At 49.2% G+C, this 20,140-nt stretch overlaps 2 long non-coding RNA genes across 2 annotated transcripts; both read right to left on the bottom strand.

Annotated features, from left to right (window-relative positions):
* Window positions 1–13,997: 13,997 nt before the first annotated feature.
* Window positions 13,998–17,811, bottom strand: LOC131576506 (uncharacterized). Its single transcript, XR_009276995.1, has 6 exons — window positions 17,782–17,811; window positions 17,619–17,698; window positions 16,322–17,541; window positions 14,348–14,510; window positions 14,185–14,264; window positions 13,998–14,107 (listed from the first exon to the last, which is right to left on the bottom strand). It is a non-coding gene; the product is annotated as an uncharacterized LOC131576506 (long non-coding RNA).
* Window positions 14,985–16,223, bottom strand: LOC131576507 (uncharacterized). Its single transcript, XR_009276996.1, has 3 exons — window positions 16,065–16,223; window positions 15,902–15,981; window positions 14,985–15,824 (listed from the first exon to the last, which is right to left on the bottom strand). It is a non-coding gene; the product is annotated as an uncharacterized LOC131576507 (long non-coding RNA).
* Window positions 17,812–20,140: the final 2,329 nt, after the last annotated feature.

Raw genomic sequence — 20,140 nt, 5'->3', positions numbered from 1 at the left:
TCTATCCAATTACTAACTACTACCCAAAAACCTCTAGGAGAAGAACATGAAGAAGAAAGAAGAAGGACAAGAGACAACACTCTAAATCCTCCATCTTGTCTCCTGTTCTCTAAACTACTTTTTCACCCAGTGATTTAAGAAACTTTCTAATCTACACACCTACCTTTCTTATCTAACTTTAGCATTAGTTTTCATGTATCACTATGAAAACATGCTCATGAATTTAATATTATATGAAATTCAGTGTTCTCTTGAATCCCAGAACTAAACATTAAAAGCAAGGGCACACAGTCTGTATTTCAGACTCCAACATCTGCCCCTCTCTTTAAAAAAAAATTTTAAAAAAATCAACCCAAAGCTTTTGTTTGATTACTTTTCAAGAAGGGTTATTTTTCCTTCACTCATGCCTTATGCACTAACAACAGAACTGCTGCTCTGTTCCACAGAGCGCTCTGCCTCCAGTTTTGAACATCAGTTAACTAACTACCCAAAGCTAGAGAAATAGATCTAGGTTGCTTACTTGACTAGTAGCTTAATTTGTCTAATTGCTCTAAAGTTTCTGCTGAAGTTAATTGAATTGAAAGCTAAGTTGTTATAAATCTCTATCTAAAATTTCAAAAGTCAAACTCTTCACAATCAGGTGTGACTAAGATTGATACAAGATTACACTAAGATGTTGCCTCTTTCTATAGAGCATGATTTGGAATAATATTCATTATCTCATTTTCATTCTGTTTTAACACAGAAAAATTGGATATTATACTAAAATCTATTTTCTGAGATAAGGTACACTTTCTTTTGAGTTTACTAAAAGAAGTGATGCAGGTGAAATTGCATCACAAAGTGATCAACAAAATGATACAGCTCAAGGGTGATGCCTGATTCACTTTCATATTCAAGGACTTTATCTCTCGTGCAAGATTCTGAATCTTGACACTGTTCACACCATGCTTTAACAAATGAGGCTTTAAAATATCGACTTTCCCACTGTTTCTCATGAAACCCAAAGTTCACTGTTCTTGCATGTTGGATCTAAGCTGTTCTGCTGTCAACTGTGGTCTTGATACAATTCACATCTGCGTGCTCGCTCTTCTGCTCTTTGGGCTGTCTGCTTGTCTCTGCAGCTGATGAGTTTCCAGCTTCTTCTCTAGGAAGTTACTTCTGCTTTAAACCTGTGAATACACAAACATACACTTTCCTCCAAATTATTAATTGAAATGAATTTTTTAATCTTTTTGCTTCTGAACTTTTGACCAGAACCAAAGAATTCTCTCTCAACTTTGCTTGAGTACCGTTAGAACAATACCTAATAATTGATGGAACTGGCTTCGTAAAAGACTTGTTTAAAAAGGACTGTTCAAGAATTGTTTGCAATAGATATAAGATCTTTAAGCTTTTTCCAAAAATTTAAAATATATTAGGTTTTTATACTTCCGAGGCATAGCCTTGGTCCCCCCCTTTTTCTTTATATAATTAAGTAAGGTATTTGTTTTTTTGTTATGACAATGAAAAATCATCAAATTAAAACACTTGCACATGTATACACATAGGAAGTAACACTTTTACAAAAATCAAAAACTTATTAAGAAGATGCATAATTAATATTATGCGATATTAAACTTATCTGAATAATCTCTAATATGAATGGCTAAATGTACTAAATATATACTCTCATCCCAGAGTCTGCCACAGCTGATAAATCAACGGAAGATTGGAAAATCATGTCCGGATAACAATTTTCCAAGCTCGCTGTAAAATCCAGCTGCTATATTAATTCACTAATTGCCAAGTCCAATTGACTTGAATATTGTTTTGATGCAGAAAACTTCTGGGTTTATTGGTAAATTCTCCATCCAGGTAAAGTCAAGGCTTGGCCAGAGCCTTAGGCTTCATCTGGAAAGATGTCTCCTAACTCATTTTTAAAGCAAGGGGTTTAAAAATAACAGCTATAAGATGCTTAAAACACAGCAAACTTCCAAAAAACATTCGTATAAAGCAAATGACAAGAAGTCTTAGGTACCAGATCAATTAAATTATGCAGCAGTTGGTTTAATCTGAAGCTTCTCTCATGGCAGTTGACCCTTAGCAATGGTACATCTTCTTAAAATTTTGAAAACACTGAAAAATAAGAAAGCTATAACAATAGCAATAACAATATATCAACGATATAACAATATAACAATAATAATATAACAACAAACAATAGAACTCTCAATGAAGTTAAAGGTGTCACAGACTGCATTCACTTCTGTCCACAAGCAGGTGTTCATCTTCATCTCTTTAGGAAAATAACTATATTTTGCAATTTAAACAAATATCTTCAACAAAACATAAGGCAATTTAAATTTAAACTTGTTAGAAATTAATTATGATAAAAGGAAGTAACAAAACTTAAAATCAAAAAATACTAAAGTTATAACTTAACTTAAAAACACTCAAACTTAAACATAGTGAAATTTAACTTTGATTAATTCTATTAACACTTAATCTATATCAGATGACAATACAACTTAATCTTACTCTATTATTATTAAAAAAAGGCAACTAAAAATTTGGTATACACTTCTTTGAACACAATATAATAGGAATATTGGTTCACTATAAAGATTATAGGGATGCAACAAATTTATCATCATTCTATGTTATCTGGTTTTGAGAATAACTCATAATAACTGTAGATGTTATTAAAAATATCAATTCATAACAAGAATTTGCTTGGTATATGCTTATATTTGTTAGGATTTTTAGAGTGCAGTTTCACTAGAAAAAAAAAAAACAAAAAAAAAACCAACACCACAGATTTGGTAATTTGCTATTCAGCTTTTGTAGTACTTTTCAGAAACATTAAGTCTAACTTTTTAACCAAAATTCAAAATCCAAATTGATATATATGCTGTTATACATGTTTTTTTTATAACAAAAGGACTCACATTAAAATTGCCTAATTACAAAAAAAAAACCAAGCAAATGGGTAATATATGGTTAACATAATTTTGAAATTACTGAAAACTGTATTGAACTAACTCCACAATACACATACTCAAATAAAAGGAAAGGTTAAAAATAAAAGAAATTTGTCATTCAATCCTTTTTCTGTAGGATTAATCATATGATCTTTTAACTCAATTTTAAAGAAATGCTTCTTACAGAAACTGACTGTAACTACAGTAATAATGCTTGATGATCACACCATATGATACAGTATTATATTATCAGTAGATGTATAGTGAAGATAACATTTTCAAAACCTTCATGTATTAGGAATACTGAAACAGAAGAAAAATCTTTTAAACTTCTTGGGATGTATAAATATCATTTTCCATGCTATTTTGTAAAAATAAAACCAGCAGATATTATTAAAAAGGCAACATCTATATATATTTCATTATAAAATATCTATAAGCTTTTTGATCTATTTTTGAAGGCACTTCATTCAATAGAGACTTCTTTTTAAAACTCAATCATGATTACAACAATTTGCTGATTTACCAACAATCCAATTTGCAAAGCTTTTAATTTTTTAATTGTCCAATTAAAACACTCTCTTTTTTGTCCCTCTCTGAGATGTCCAGCTTTCTGTTGTTTCTCTTTTGTTTTGTTACTTTCTGTAGCTTCATCGAAGTTGCGTGAGTTGTTTTACCGGTGGTTGCCAGGGCGACAGCGTTTCTAGCTGCTGTGTGCTATCAAGCCCGTCCGCGCCGGGCTGTTTTTGAATCTGAGAAAAGAACTCTAAAAACTTATATTTAGGAAGAAACTCCTTTTCAGGAGATAAATCCCTTTTTGGGTGACTGCTGTTTGTCCCAGAAAACGGACCCACAACCCTGAGATCAAGAGTCTCAGGCTCTGCCGGCTGAGCTAGCCGGGCCGACTTTCCGAGCTTTTCCGGCTCGGCTTCAGTGCTGAAACGCGCATGCGCGGCTGGACAGGGGCCCCGCCAATCTACCCTCCGGAGGGCCGGGTCTTCCCCGTTATGAATCACGGCAGTGCTTTCCCTGCGGGGCGTGCATTTATAACTTTGGCCAGCCCCTTTTCTTTCGCTGTCTGTCTACGGCAGCGTTCTAATATTTTTTTTTTCCTTCTCTAATCTTTCCCCCCTTTGCTCGGGGTCACTCCGCGGCGCGGCCATCCCGCCGTTTCCCGCCGCTCTTTGAAGCCTCTCCTCTTTGGGCAGCTTCTAACTCCGCCTGATGGGCGGGTATTTTCGGGGTTGCCTGCTGAGCAAATACCCCCCTCCGTGTCCCCTCTTGGGCAGACACACCTTTACTAGCCTTTTCTAACATCTCTGTGTTATTAAATTCGTCAGAGGGCGGGGTAGGCTCCTTCCCTCGCTCTGGCTCCTCTGACGTGCATGGAGGGTGCAGGGTAGGGGGCTGTTCTAAAGGCGTGGTTTTAGAAACAGCGTGGAACTTTTCTAACTTTTTTTTTTTTTTTCTCCATTCCGCCCCCCACGATTTCTTCTAACTGCAATAATTCCAAAAAAAAAAACTCTATATAAACCATCATATCTCTCCATGCAATCTTTTTAATCTCTAACAATATAACAAACTGCTCACTCTGCTTTCTGAAGTAACACAAGCTTCCCGGTGTTCAGTTTTCCCTCGCATTCCTCCCTCGTCCCCCCACGTTCTCTGAAGGGACAGGGGCAGGGGTACCACGCCGCCGGGGAATTATCTGGGTTTTCCCGTGCTTTCAGAAAGGGCAGTTCATCTCCCCCTATTCCCGGGGCTATTAACTCTTTAAACATCATATTTATATTTTCCCCCAAATCCTGGGTTTAAACAATCTCTCTTTATAAATATTCAACCCCATTATATAGACTGTATACAGCTTACCAGACCTGGCTATCTTCAGATTACTGACCAGCAGAATCCAATGTTCCGAGTCCAGGGCCCTTGGAATTTCGGAATGTGATAGCAGATGTTTTTCTCCAGGATTTCTTTCAGGAACTGGTTGCTGTGATCCTGCAGGTGTTGATTGAAGCTTCTGTGAGTTTGTCCTCACACGGGGCACCACTTGTTACCTCTGTCTCTCTTTTCTTTGCCTCCTTTGGGCTCTGTTCTCTGTGGATATATCTTTTCTTTAGTCTCTCAGCCTTCTCTGGGCTCAATTCTCTGTGAATACAGCTTTCTATAATCTCCCAGCCTTCTCTGGGCTGAATTTTCTGTAGATACAGTTCTTTCTATAATTTCCCAGCCTTCTCTGGGCTGAATTCTCTGTGAATACAGCTTTCTATAGTTCCCCAGCCTTCTCTGGGCTGAATTCTCCTGGGATCCTCCCTCGTGGGGAGTTCCACTTATATCTCAGTTCTCATTATTCGAAGTAAACTCTCGAGCTCGTTAGAATCTTGTTTCTCGTGTTTATTGCAGAATCCTTACAAAAGTTAACAGGTTTCTCTAGGCTGGTTTCAAGGTTAATCTTTGCAATTTGGTACATTTCTTGCTTCTGATGGTACAAACAAGGCCTTGTGGCACACTTCATGTCTGATACACAAAATGGCCCCGAACTACGCAGTTCTTTTATCTTTATACTTATTTTTATCCAATTAACAATAGACACGTATATTATTTTTCTTAATGACCCAATGACCCATCACCTCTGTGATGCACTGCGGCATTTTCTATCCAATTACTAACTACTACCCAAAAACCTCTAGGAGAAGAACATGAAGAAGAAAGAAGAAGGACAAGAGACAACACCCTAAATCCTCCATCTTGTCTCCTGTTCTCTAAACTACTTTTTCACCCAGTGATTTAAGAAACTTTCTAATCTACACACCTACCTTTCTTATCTAACTTTAGCATTTGTTTTCATGTATCACTATGAAAACATGCTCATGAATTTAATATTATATGAAATTCAGTGTTCTCTTGAATCCCAGAACTAAACATTAAAAGCAAGGGCACACAGTCTGTATTTCAGACTCCAACACCTTCTATCCCCAGGTGTCCCCAGGTGTGTCCCCAGGTGTATCTCAGGTGTCCCCAGGTGTGCCCAGGTGTCTCCAGGTATATCTCAGGTGTCCCCAGGTGTGTCCCAGGTGTATCTCAGGGGCCCCCAGGTGTCCCCAGGTGTGTCCCCAAGGTGTCCCCAGGTATCCCCAGGTGTGTCCCCAGATGTCCCCAGGTGTATCTCAGGTGTCCCCAGGTGTGTCCCAGATGTCCCCAGCTGTCCCCAGGTGTGTTCCAGGTGTGCTTCTAGAATGTGTTCTAGATTGCTCTAGATCGGGGTCTAGACTGGGTTCTAGATTGCTCTAGAGTGTTCTAGATCACGTGCTAGATTGTTCTAGAGCATTCTATACCACGTTCTAGATTGTTCTAGACTCGATTCTAGAGCGTTCTAGACTGGGTCCTAGAGCGTTCTAGATCACGTTCTAGAGCGTTCTAGATCACGTTCTAGATTGTTCTAGACTGGGTTCTAGAGCGTTCTAGACTAGGTTCTAGATTGTTCTAGATTGGGTTCTAGATTGAGTTCTAGACTGTTCTGGACTGGGTTCTAGACGGGGTTCCAGGTGTGTCCCCAGGTGTGTCCCAGCTGTCCCCAGGTGTCCCCAGGTCCCCCCAGGTGTCCCCAAATGTCTCCCAGATGTTCTCCAGGTGTCCCCAGGTGTGTCTCAGGTATCTCAGATGTTCCCCAGCTGTCCCCAGGTGTGTCTCAGCTGTCCCCAGGTGTCCCCAGGTGGCCCCCAGGTGTCACCAGGTGTCCCCAGGTGTATCTCAGCTGTCCCCAGGTGTGCTTTTGGTGTCCCCAGATGTGTCTTAGGTCCCCCCAGGTGTCCCCAGGTGTCCCCAGGTGTGTCTCAGGTCCCCCCAGGTGTCCCCAAATATCTCCGAGATGTTCTCCAGGTGTCCCCAGGTGTGTCTCAGGTATCTCAGATGTTCCCCAGATGTTCCTCAGCTGTCCCCAGGTGTGTCTCAGCTGTCCCCAGGTGGCCCCCTGGTGTCACTAGGTGTCCCCAGGTGTGTCCCAGATGTATCCGCTCTATCCCAGGTGTCCCCAGGTATGTTCCCAGGTACCCCCCCAGGTACCCTCAGGTGTGCCCAGGTGTGTTCCTTCTATCCCCAGGTTTCCCCAGGTGTGTCCCCAGGCATATCTCAGGTGTCCCCAGGTGTGCCCAGGTGTCTCCAGGTATATCTCAGGTGTCCCCAGGTGTGTCCCAGGTGTATCTCAGGGGCCCCCAGGTGTCCCCAGGTGTGTCCCCAGCTGTCCCCAGGTGTGTCCAGGTGTCCCCAGGTGTGTCTCAGGTATCTCAGATGTTCCCCAGCTGTCCCCAGGTGTGTCCCAGGTGTCCCCAGTTGTCCCCAGGTGGCCCCCAGGTGTCACCAGGTGTCCCCAGGTGTATCTCAGCTGTCCCCAGGTGTGCTTTTGGTGTCCCCAGATGTGTCTTAGGTCCCCCCAGGTGTCCCCAGGTGTCCCCAGGTGTGTCTCAGGTCCCCCCAGGTGTCCCCAAATGTCTCCCAGATGTTCTCCAGGTGTCCCCAGGTGTGTCTCAGGTATCTCAGATGTTCCCCAGATGTTCCTCAGCTGTTCCCAGGTGTGTCTCAGCTGTCCCCAGGTGTCCCCAGTTGTCCCCAGGTGTATCTCAGCTGTCCCCAGGTGTGGTTTTGGTGTCCCCAGATGTGTCTTAGGTCCCCCCAGGTGTCCCCAGGTGCGCTCACGTTGTCGGTCAGGGTGACGTCGGCCCCTAGGGTCAGGGGTCGCCGAATGACCTCGATGTGTTTGTGCTCGGCCGCCCAAATGATCGGGGTGCAGCCGCCGTTGTCCTGAGGGGTCATCCAGGGGTCAGCGCCGCCTCCAGACACCCAAAATCACCCCAAAACACCCCAAAAACAACCCAAAAACAGCCCCAAAACAACCCCCAAAACAACCCCAAAAACAGCCCTAAAACAGCCAAAAAAACACCCGAGAAACAACCCCTAAACAGCCCAAAAACAGCCCCAGAGCAGCCCTGACCCTCTGACTACTGCCAGGACACTCCGGACACTGACTGGACACTCAGGGGTCACTCAGGGGACACTCACACACTCAGGGGTCACTCAGGAGAGTGAGTGGACACTCAGGGGTCACTCACTGACCTCTCACCTGGGCGTTGACGTCCACCTGTCCAGTTCCCAGCAGGGACACACAGAGTGGACACTCACACACTCAGATCACACTCAGGGCTCACTCAGAACACTCAGGACAGTGAGTGGACACTCAGGACAGTGAGTGGACACTCAGTGGTCACTCACTGACCACTCACCTGGGCGTTGACGTCCACCTGTCCGGTTCCCAGCAGCAGCTCCACCATCTCCAAGTTCCCGTTCTTGGCCGCGTGGTGCAGGCAGGTGGAGCCGTCCTCCTCCTGTGACGTCATCGACAGGGGAAGCAGTGACGTCATCGACGGCTGCGCCGTGACGTCATCGACGGCAGAGCTGTGATGTCATCGACGGCAGGGCCGTGATGTCATCGACGGCAGGGCCTTGATGTCATCGACGGCAGGGCCGTGATGTCATACACGGGGCCGCAGTGACGTAATCAACGGGGCCGCCATGATGCCATCAACAGCAGCGCCGTGACGTCATACACGGGGGTGGTGACATCATATGGGGGCGTTTGGTGATGTCAGACACGGGGGGGGGGGGTGACGTCATACATTGGGGGGGCTTGTGACATCACACAGGGGGCGGTGACGTCACGAGCTGGCGATGACATCACGGAGTGCGGATGACGTCACCGGGCGGGACACGTGACGTCACGTGGGGAGAGAAGGTGACATCACAGGGAACACTATGACGTCACCGGGCCGACAATGACATCACCGGGTGCGGGGCAGGGACAATGTCACCGGGATCAAAATTGAGGTTCACAAAGATCCTGAAGGAGATTTGGGGCAGTTTTGGGGGATTTGGGGCAGTTTTGGGGGGTTTGGGGACAGAAGATGAGACACCCCAGGCGGGAGACGCAGCCCTGGTGGAAACGGCGCCCAATGCGCACGTCAGGGTGGCATTCGAGAAATGTGCCCTAAAATCCAGAAATCGGCACAAAATCAGCCAAAATCAGCAAAAATCGGTGAAAAAACGGCAAAAAAACAGCCTGAAGTAGCCCAAAATCACCCAAAACCACCCTGAAATCAACAAAAATCAGCCTGAAATAACCCCAAATCAGCCTGAAGTACCCCAAAATCACTCAAAATCAGCCTGAAACACCCCAAAATACCCAAAAATTGCCATGAAACACCCCAAAATCACGCAAAATCACCCTGAAATCAACCCGAAACACCCCAAAATCAGTCTCAAGCACCCCAGAATCAGCAAAAAAACAGCCTGAAATCACCAGAAATCACCCTGAAATCAACCAAAATTGGCCTGAAATGCACCAAAATCACTCAAAATCCTCCAAAAAACCTCCCAAATCCCCCAAACTGATCCCTAAAAGGCACAAATTGAGGTTCCCAAAGATCCTGAAGGGGATTTGGGGCAGTTTTGGGGCATTTGGGGATTTTTACCGAATTTTCTTGTATTTTATGAGATTTTTTCTAGATTTTTCCAGGGATTTTTTGCAATTTTTTCATATTTCATGGGATTTTCACGGGGTTTTTTTTGGATTGGGGTAATTTTTGGGTTAAATTCCGGTGATTGTGGGTTTTTCTGGATGCACAGTAGTGCAGAAGTGCCCGCAGCCAGGGTAGCAGTGCTGTTTGACCCCAAAACTCAGGATTTTTATGGGATTTTTTGCCATTTTCTCATATTTTATGGGATTTTTTGGTTTTTTTTTTTTAATTTGAGGATTCTTTTGGATTAAATTCCTGGGATTTTGGGTTTTTCTGGACTCACGGCAGTGCAGAAGTGCCCGCAGCCAGGGTAGCAGTGGTGTTTGACCCCCAGAACTCAGGATTTTTATGGGATTTTTTGCCGTTTTTGCATATTTTACCCAATTTTCACGAGGTTTTTTTTGGATCTGAGGATTTTTTGGGTTAAATTCCGGTGATTTTGGGTTTTTCTGGACTCACGGTGGTGCAGAAGTGCCCGCAGCCGGGGCACCCCTTTTCTTGTTGCAGCACAGCTCCTTTTTGGGAGGGGGTCTAGACCTAGAAGGGCTTCCAATAAAGCAGGGTGCTGCTGTCCAGGGCAGTTGGAGTTGTTCTGTGCCTTCTTTGGGGGTGAGGAGCAAAGGCTGAGGGGGACGGGGTGGGCACTGGGGGGCTCCCGTGTCCCTTGGGGCACGCCGAGGTCCCTGGCAGAGGGAGGCAGGCGCTGCGCTGGAGGAGCAAGGTGAGCGGGGAATGGGGAGGGCTCGTGCCGGGTACCCTTGCCCAGAGGGGACCCCGAGCTGCCAGGAAATTCCCTGCGAGGGCTGGATGCAGAATCCAAAAACCTGTGGAGCTGTTCTGGTTTTTACGGTAGGCATTGGCAAGGAACGGGAATGGATCTCTCTAAATTCCCTTGGAAAGAAACCCCCTCTCTGTGCACGCCGTCTTTAGGGTTTTGTTATGTCAGGAACGGCTTAGGGTTAAGAAAGTGGCTTTTGTTTTTCCACCTCTTACTTCCCTGTAAAATATGAGTGTATAAAACACATCTGTGCATCCATGAGGTACTAAAATGCACCGAGACAAATTTCTATGCCTAAGTTCCATAGTGACGAGCGCGTTCTGCACTCGGGGTTCACCAGAGCTTTATATTTTTGTCATTCTGACCTGTTAGCTGAATGAATGGGTAGAGTTTCAAAGAGAAAGCAATGCAAAGTTCAAAAAGCAGAACATTAGAAAGAGAAATATCTAAATATATACATGTAAAAGTAAATATAGGGGAGCTACATAGATATATATAGAGAGAGAGTTAGAGAGAAAGAAAAAAGAAATAAATACAAGTAATCCAAATCTAGACAAGTAGATTAATATTCAGTATGAAAACCATATGGATAGATGCTAATATATTTTAATATCTGTTGTGTATTATATCTAGGTGTGTAAAAAAAGAAGTTCAATATGATAGAAATAGGTATGAAAAATATTTAAATCAAGGGACTTATTGTTTTTTATTTACTTACAGGCATGGCATTTAAATGAATAATATAGAAATGAAAATATACACATCTATAATAAACAAATGAAGATAGATAGATAGCCATAAAATAGAAATAAATACAAGTAATCCATTTCTGGACAAGTAGATTAAAACCTCAAAAAAAGCTCAGAGACTAGAACCACATGAAGGCCTCCACCCTGAGAGACATGAACTTAAGGAACACCATTACAAAGTCCTTTATCCCACAGTCCTTTTGCCCAACACACAGGAAGTACCAATACAATGTAATTAGTATAGGTTTTTCTTACTCTTTTGAACCCCACATCGGGCAGTGAATAATGTAATGCTTAGAAAGCTAAGACAAAAGTCAAAGTGCTGCAGGGTAACTGCACAGCTCCAGATATCTTATGTCCACCGAGGAACACCCTCTAGACTCCAACTACACCCTACATTACAAATTTCAAATTACAGGGGCCTGGGACTCGGCCTTTTACACCTACACCCAGGCTGGGCAGCAGGACAGAGCAGCTCCGGGACAACTACACCCAGACACCCGTGACACACAAGACAACAGACGAGGGGACACAACGGGGAGACAAAACTCTGGGCCACAAGAATGGCCGCAAGGACCGAGAGAACGCGGAACGAGATGAGCCGGGTGAGAATGAAGGCGAGCTGATGAAGCTCGCAGAACCCGGGAGGAAGAAGATGCTGACGGAATGACGAACTCCAGCAACTGCCAAGACGGATGCCCGAGAATCTGAGGGCCACAGTCCCCTACCAATCTTTGCGTTTCTTCAAGACCTAAGCCGCAACAATGGATCCTCGCGGCGCACGGCTGTTGACACAGCTCGGAACAAGACCTCTAAAAGACATCCGATCGGATGCTTTTAAAAGAGAGATGCAATGCCAAGGCCCCTGAGAGCACCCGATGCAAAGCTTCGATGGTGCCAGGCCGAGGAAGCCAGAAATGGGAGATGCGAGGAATGATGCCAGGGTTTCTGGTAAGCCCCTGGAAGGCATAAGGCAAGGCACGTACAACACGAGAGGCACAAAAGACACAGACGGCACGATGGACAAGTGACATGACACACCCCGGGACTGCTCTGTCCTGCACACCTCAGCACTGTGAGCAAAAACGAGGCTCTCCCTTCATGAGGCCTAAGGGGCCACAGCCTGGACCTCCCCGTCCCCAAAGCTGACTCAAAAATCCCAGGTCACAAGTCCGGACCTGGCACTCCGCTTTCGTCCCCTCTGTGGGTCGTAGCCGTCGACTCAGCTCTCAGATGCCCGGCGGGGAGGATCCACATGGGGCGGCAACGAAGGCCAGCTCGCCATCTGGGAACTTCCTCCCATGGCCAGGCTGTCGTCTCTCTGTCAGCTACAATAAATAAAACACAAAATCAGCGGCTGATCTTTGCAGGGCATCAGCCAAAACCCGACAATTCCGCGACTCGCGGTCTCCTGTGAACGGCCGCATCCTGAGGCCACGCGCTTCGGCCGCGCTGGGAGCCAGACGCCGTCGTCGCAGGGCGCGCCTGAGTTAAGAGAAGACAAAGTGATGCGGCATTGCTGAAACTCAAAGGGACCCTCGCTCCTCCTCCCGACATCCCCAACTCACGGCAACCCCTCGGCCCGTTCCTGAAGGCCACCCACACGGCCCCTTTAAGTAGAAAAGGCCAGGGCTTCATCAGACAGTCCCGTAACGCTTCCGCAGGGCTCACGGGAGAGGCGAAGCAGGCGTGTTGGCCGGTTGGCGAGGGGGTCTCAACGAAAAGAGACTGGACTGCCTAAAGCACGCAAACAAGACGGGATGCTTGGCGTTGCACCAGAAACTGAGAGCCCAGCGATAACAACAGCTTCTCTCCACCAGTCAATGCTCACCTTGCCCGCTTTGCCTTGACTGCTGATAGCCAGCTCTACTTCCTAAAAATGAAGACAAAGAGGAGACCTGTAACACAGTGACCGGTTCCAGTTGCCCTGCAAAGACAAACATTGACTTACCTTCTCACGGGAACCCCCTTATCCTGGATGGGGCGCTCTGCCACCGATTTCATCCTTCCGCATCTGAAAGAGAGCTAAGACAAAAGTCAAAGTGCTGCAGGGTAACTTCACAGCTCCAGACATCTTGCATCCATCTAGGAATACCCTCTAGACTCCAACTACACCCTACATCACAAATTTCAAATTACAGGGGCCTGGGACTTGCCCTTTTACACCTACACCCAGGCTGGGCAGCAGGACAGAGCACCTCCGGGACAACTACACCCAGACACCCGTGACACACAAGACAACAGACGAGGGGACACAATGGGGAGACAAAACTCTGGGCCACAAGAATGGCCGCAAGGACCGAGAGAACGCGGAACGAGATGAGCCGGGTGAGAATGAAGGCGAGCTGATGAAGCTCGCAGAACCCGGGAGGAAGAAGATGCTGACGGAATGACAAACTCCAGCAACTGCCAAGACGGATGCCCGAGAATCTGAGGGCCACAGTCCCCTACCAATCTTTGCGTTTCTTCAAGACCTAAGCCGCAGCAATGGATCCTCGCGGCGCACGGCTGTTGACACAGCTCAGAACAAGACCTCTAAAAGACATCCGATCGGATGCTTTTAAAAGAGAGACGCGATTCCAAGGCCTCTGAGAGCTCCAGAGGCAAAGCTTCGATGGTGTCGGGCTGAGGAGCCCAGAGATCAGAGATGCTACAAGTGACACCGGGGTTTCTGGTAAGCCCCCAGAAGAGATAAGGCGAGGCACATACAACACGAGAAGCACAAAAGACACACAAGGCACAATGGACAAGTGATACAACACGCCCTGGGGCTGCTCCGTCCTGCACACCTCAGCACTGTGAACAAATGTGAGGCTCTCCCTTCACGTGGCCTAAGGGGCCACAGCCTGGACCTCCCCGTCCCCAAAGCTGACTCCATAATCCCAGGTCGCGAGTCCCGACTCGGCACCCCGCTTTCAGCCCCTCTGCAATTCGCAGCCTCCGACTCAGTTCTCGGATGCCCAGCGGGGAGGATCCACATGGAGCGCCAAGGAAGGCCGCCTCGCCATCCGGGAAATTCCTGCCATCGCCAGGCTGCCGTCTCTCGGTCAGCTACAATAAATAAAACACAAAATCAGAGGCTGATCTCTGCAGGGCATCAGCCAAAACCCGACAATTCCGCTACTCACGGTCTCCTGCGAACGGCCACGTCCTGAGGCCACGCGCTTCGGCCACGCTGGGAGCCGGACGCCGTCATCGCAGGGCGCGCCTGAGTTAAGAGAAGACAAAGTGATGTGGCATTGCTGAAACTCAAAGGGACCCTCGCTCCTCCTCCCGACATCCCCAACTCACGGCAACCCTTCGGCCCGTTCCTGAAGGCCACCCACACGGCCCCTTTACGTGGAAAAGGCTCCGTCACGCGGTCCCATAATGCTTCCGCAGGGCTCACGGGAGCGGCGAAACAGCTGTGCCGGCCGGTTGGCGAGGACGTCTCGGCGAAATGCGACTGGACCGCCTAAAGCACACAAACAAGATGGGAGGCTTAGCATTGCACCGGAAACTGAGAGCCCAGCGATAACAACAGCTTCCCTCCACCGGTCAATGCTCAACTTGCCCACTTCACCTTGACTGCTGATAGCCGGCTTCACTTCCTAAAAATAAACACAAAGAGGAGACCTGTAACACAGTGACCGGTTCCAGTTGCCCTGCAAAGACAAACATTGACTTACCTTCTCGCGGGAACCCCCTTACCCTGGATGGGGCGCTCTGCCACCGATTTCATCCGTCTGCATCTGAAAGAAAGCTAAGACAAAAGTCAAAGTGCTGCAGGGTAATTTCACAGCTCCAGATATCTTGTGTCCATTGAGGAACACCCGCTAGACTCCAACTATGCCCTACATGACAAATTTCAAATTACAGGGGCCTGGGACTCGGCCCTTTACACCTACACCCAGGCTGGGCAGCAGGACAGAGCACCTCCGGGACAACTACACCCAGACACCCGTGACACACAAGACAACAGACAAGGGGACACAACGGGGAGACAAAACTCTGGGCCACAAGAATGGCCGCAAGGACCGAGAGAACGCGGAACGAGATGAGCCGGGTGAGAATGAAGGCGAGCTGATGAAGCTCGCAGAACCCGGGAGCAAGAAGATGCTGACGGAATGACAAACTCCAGCAACTGCCAAGACGGATGCCCGAGAATCTGAGGGCCACAGTCCCCTACCAATCTTTGCGTTTCTTCAAGACCTAAGCCGCAACAATGGATCCTCGCGGCGCACGGCTGTTGACACAGCTCGGAACAAGACCTCTAAAAGACATCCGATCGGATGCTTTTAAAAGAGAGACGCGATTCCAAGGCCTCTGAGAGCTCCAGAGGCAAAGCTTCGATGGCGTCGGGCTGAGGAGCCCAGAGATCAGAGATGCGAGGAGCGACGCCGGGGTTTCTGGTAAGCCCCCAGAAGAGATAAGGTGAGGCACGTACAACACAAGAAGCACAAAAGACACACAAGGCACAATGGACAAGTGATACAACACGCCCTGGGGCTGCTCCGTCCTGCACACCTCAGCACTGTGAACAAATGTGAGGCTCTCCCTTCACGTGGCCTAAGGGGCCACAGCCTGGACCTCCCCGTCCCCAAAGCTGACTCCATAATCCCAGGTCACGAGTCCCGACCCGGCACCCCGATTTCAGCCCCTCTGCAATTTGCAGCCTCCGACTCAGCTCTCGGATGCCCAGCGGGGAGGATCCACATGGAGCGCCAAGGAAGGCCGCCTCGCCATCCGGGAAGTTCCTGCCATCGCCAGGCTGCCGTCTCTCGGTCAGCTACAATAAATAAAACACAAAATCAGAGGCTGATCTCTGCAGGGCATCAGCCAAAACCCGACAATTCCGCGACTCACGGTCTCCTGTGAACGGCCACGTCCTGAGGCCGCGCGCTTCGGCCACGCCGGGAGCCAGACGCCGTCATCGCAGGGCGCACCTGAGTTAAGAGAAGACAAAGTGATGCAGCATTGCTGAAACTTGAACAGGCCCTCGCTCCTCCTCCCGACATCCCCAACTCACGGCAACCCCTCGGCCCGTTCCTGAAGGCCACCCACACGGCCCCTTTACGTGGAAAAGGCTCCGTCACACGGTCCTGTAACGCTTCCGCAGGGCTCACGGGAGCGGTGAAGCAGCTGTGCCGGCCGGTTGGGGAGGACGTCTCGGCGAAATGCGACTGGACCGCCTAAAGCACGCAAACAAGATGGGACACTTGGCATTGCACCAGAAACTGAGAGCCCAGCGATAACAACAGCTTCCCTCCACCAGTCAACGCTCACCTTGCCCGCTTCGCCTTGACTGCTGCTAGCCAGCTTCACTTCCTAAAAATAAAGACAAAGAGGAGACCTGTAACACAGTGACCGGTTCCAGTTGCCCTGCAAAGACAAACATTGACTTACCTTCTCGCGGGAACCCCCTTACCCTGGATGGGGTGCTCTGCCACCGATTTCATCCGTCTGCATCTGAAAGAAAGCTGAGACAAAAGTCAAAGTGCTGCAGGGTAACTTCACAGCTCCTGACATCTTGTGTCAATCTAGGAACACCCGCTAGACTCCAACTACACCCTACATCACAAATTTCAAATTACAGGGGCCTGGGACTTGTCCCTTCACACCTACACCCAGGCTGGGCAGCAGGACAGAGCAGCTCCAGGACAACTACACCCAGACACCCGTGACACACCAGACAACAGACGAGGGGACACAACGGGGAGACAAAACTCTGGGCCACAAGAATGGCCGCAAGGACCGAGAGAACGCGGAATGAGATGAGCCGGAAGACAATGAAGGCGAGCTGATGAAGCTCGCAGAACCCGGGAGGAAGAAGATGCTGATGGAATGACAAACTCCAGCAGCTGCCAAGACGGATGCCTGAGAATCTGAGGGCCACAGTCCCCTACCAAACTTTGCGTTTCTTCAAGACCTAAGCCGCAACAATGGATCCTCGCGGCGCACGGCTGTTGACACAGCTCGGAACAAGACCTCTAAAAGACATCCGATCGGATGCTTTTAAAAGAGAGACGCGATTCCAAGGCCTCTGAGAGCTCCAGAGGCAAAGCTTTGATGGTGTCGGGCTGAGGAGCCCAGAGATCAGAGATGCGAGGAGCGACGCCGGGGTTTCTGGTAAGCCCCCAGAAGAGATAAGGCGAGGCACGTACAACACAAGAAGCACAAAAGACACACAAGGCACAATGGACAAGTGATACAACACGCCCTGGGGCTGCTCCGTCCTGCACACCTCAGCACTGTGAACAAATATGAGGCTCTCCCTTCACGTGGCCTAAGGGGCCACAGCCTGGACCTCCCCGTCCCCAAAGCTGACTCCATAATCCCAGGTCACGAGTCCCGACCCGGCACCCCGCTTTCAGCCCCTCTGCAATTCGCAGCCTCCGACACAGCTCTCGGATGCCCAGCGGGGAGGGTCCACATGGAGCGCCAAGGAAGGCCGCCTCGCCATCCGGGAAGTTCCTGCCATCGCCAGGCTGCCGTCTCTCGGTCAGCTACAATAAATAAAACACAAAATCAGCGGCTGATCTTTGCAGGGCATCAGCCAAAACCCGACAATTCCGCTACTCACGGTCTCCTGCGAACGGCCACGTCCTGAGGCCACGCGCTTCGGCCACGCCGGGAGCCGGACGCTGTCGTCGCAGGGCGCGCCTGAGTTAAGAAAAGACAAAGTGATGCGGCATTGCTGAAACTCAAAGGGACCCTCGCTCCTCCTCCCGACATCCCCAACTCACGGCAACCCCTCGGCCCGTTCCTGAAGGCCACAAACACGGCCCCTTTACGTGGAAAAGGCTCCGTCACGCGGTCCCATAACGCTTCCGCAGGGCTCACGGGAGCGGTGAAGCAGCTGTGCCGGCCGGTTGGCGAGGACGTCTCGGCGAAATGCGACTGGACCGCCTAAAGCACACAAACAAGATGGGAGGCTTAGCATTGCACCGGAAACTGAGAGCCCAGCGATAACAACAGCTTCCCTCCACCGGTCAATGCTCAACTTGCCCACTTCACCTTGACTGCTGATAGCCGGCTTCACTTCCTAAAAATAAACACAAAGAGGAGACCTGTAACACAGTGACCGGTTCCAGTTGCCCTGCAAAGACAAACATTGACTTACCTTCTCACGGGAACCCCCTTACCCTGGATGGGGCGCTCTGCCACCGATTTCATCCTTCCGCATCTGAAAGAGAGCTAAGACAAAAGTCAAAGTGCTGCAGGGTAACTTCACAGCTCCAGACATCTTGCATCCATCTAGGAATACCCTCTAGACTCCAACTACACCCTACATCACAAATTTCAAATTAAAGGGGCCTGGGACTCGGCCCTTTACACCTACACCCAGGCTGGGCAGCAGGACAGAGCAGCTCCGGGACAACTACACCCAGACACCCGTGACACACAAGACAACAGACGAGGGGACACAACGGGGAGACAAAACTCTGGGCCACAAGAATGGCCACAAGGACCGAGAGAATGCGGAACGAGATGAGCCGGGTGAGAATGAAGGCGAGCTGATGAAGCTCGCAGAACCCGGGAGGAAGAAGATGCTGACGGAATGACAAACTCCAGCAACTGCCAAGACGGATGCCCGAGAATCTGAGGGCCACAGTCCTCTACCTATCTTTGTGTTTCTTCAAGACCTAAGCCACAACAATGGATCCTCGCGGCGCACGGCTGTTGACACAGCTCAGAACAAGACCTCTAAAAGACATCCGATCGGATGCTTTTAAAAGAGAGACGCGATTCCAAGGCCTCCGAGAGCTCCTGAGGCAAAGCTTCGATGGTGTCGGGCTGAGGAGCCCAGAGATCAGAGATGCGAGGAGCGACGCCGGGGTTTCTGGTAAGCCCCCAGAAGAGATAAGGCGAGGCACATACAACACGAGAGGCACAAAAGACACAGAAGGCACAATGGACAAGTGATACAACACGCCCTGGGGCTGCTCCGTCCTGCACACCTCAGCACTGTGAACAAATGTGAGGCTCTCCCTTCACGTGGCCTATGGGGCCACAGCCTGGACCTCCCCGTCCCCAAAGCTGACTCAAAAATCCCAGGTCCAGAGTCCTGACCCGGCACCCCGCTTTCATAACCCTCTACAGGTCGTAGCCTTTGACTTAGCTCTCGGATGCCCGGCGGGGAGTAGCCAGACGGGGCGTCAAGGAAGGCCACCTCGCTCTCTGGGAAGCTCCTGCCATTGCCAGGATGTCGTCTCCTGGTCAGCTACAATCTAGAAGACCAAATATCAATGCAGAATCTTAGCGGCACATCTGTGAAAACCCAGCACTTACCTTCTCTAGAGAATGCCCAGGTTCATGGGCCGCACACTTCACCCCACAGGGAGGCAGATGCTTGCTTCACAGCAGTATTGGCTGACAGAGCCAAATTACCACCACCTCAAGGAGGGGAGGAAGACTCTCCAGTCAGTGAGGGACAGGGAGCCCAGGGTACCCCAAGGATGGAAACCCCAGCTTATATGACAGCAGTAGGCCCTAGCACCCACTATCTCCTGGCTGGTCCTTGCACCAGGGGTACTGCCTGCAGCTCTCGGGGGTTCTGGCACTCTGCTGCTTTAGGGTTCCTGCCTGCAGCTGCCTCAGGGAAATGGGGGCACTGTTAGGGCTGCTGTTCAGGGTTTGGGTACACCTGAACTCTACCTTATATCCCAACCTGTACCCTTTTTATTTTCAATGTTTGTCTACAGCCCTCAAGCTTTTGACCTCTGAAGCCCTCCCTCAACCTCTCTGTGTCACTGCCAAGCTCCCGCGCTGAACCCTACAAACTTAGTTAGAACCCTACGCTTGCAACCGGGGATGCTCCTTATCCATAGGCCCCAAGAGATGTCCATTAGCCCGGACCAGGCAATCCACAGTTGCTCCCTACCCTACCTAAGTTTGGCCCTGAGACAGGGCAGAGGCTGACAGAGCCGAACTCTTTGCGGAGGCCAGGCACGAAGCCCTGCCAACCGCCGCCTCGAGGAGGGGTGGGAGCAATCCCCGGCTGCGGAGGGACCGAGAGCCCAGGGTGGGGCGGGGCGGGAAACCCCCTGTTTCCCCAACCCTACGGATCGTCCCCCCACTATCTCCTGGCTGGCCCTAGCACCA

Source organism: Poecile atricapillus, chromosome 2 (assembly GCF_030490865.1).
Source record: "Poecile atricapillus isolate bPoeAtr1 chromosome 2, bPoeAtr1.hap1, whole genome shotgun sequence".
NCBI classification, from domain to species: Eukaryota; Metazoa; Chordata; class Aves; order Passeriformes; family Paridae; genus Poecile; species Poecile atricapillus.
This window is presented reverse-complemented; position numbering and strand designations above follow the sequence as displayed.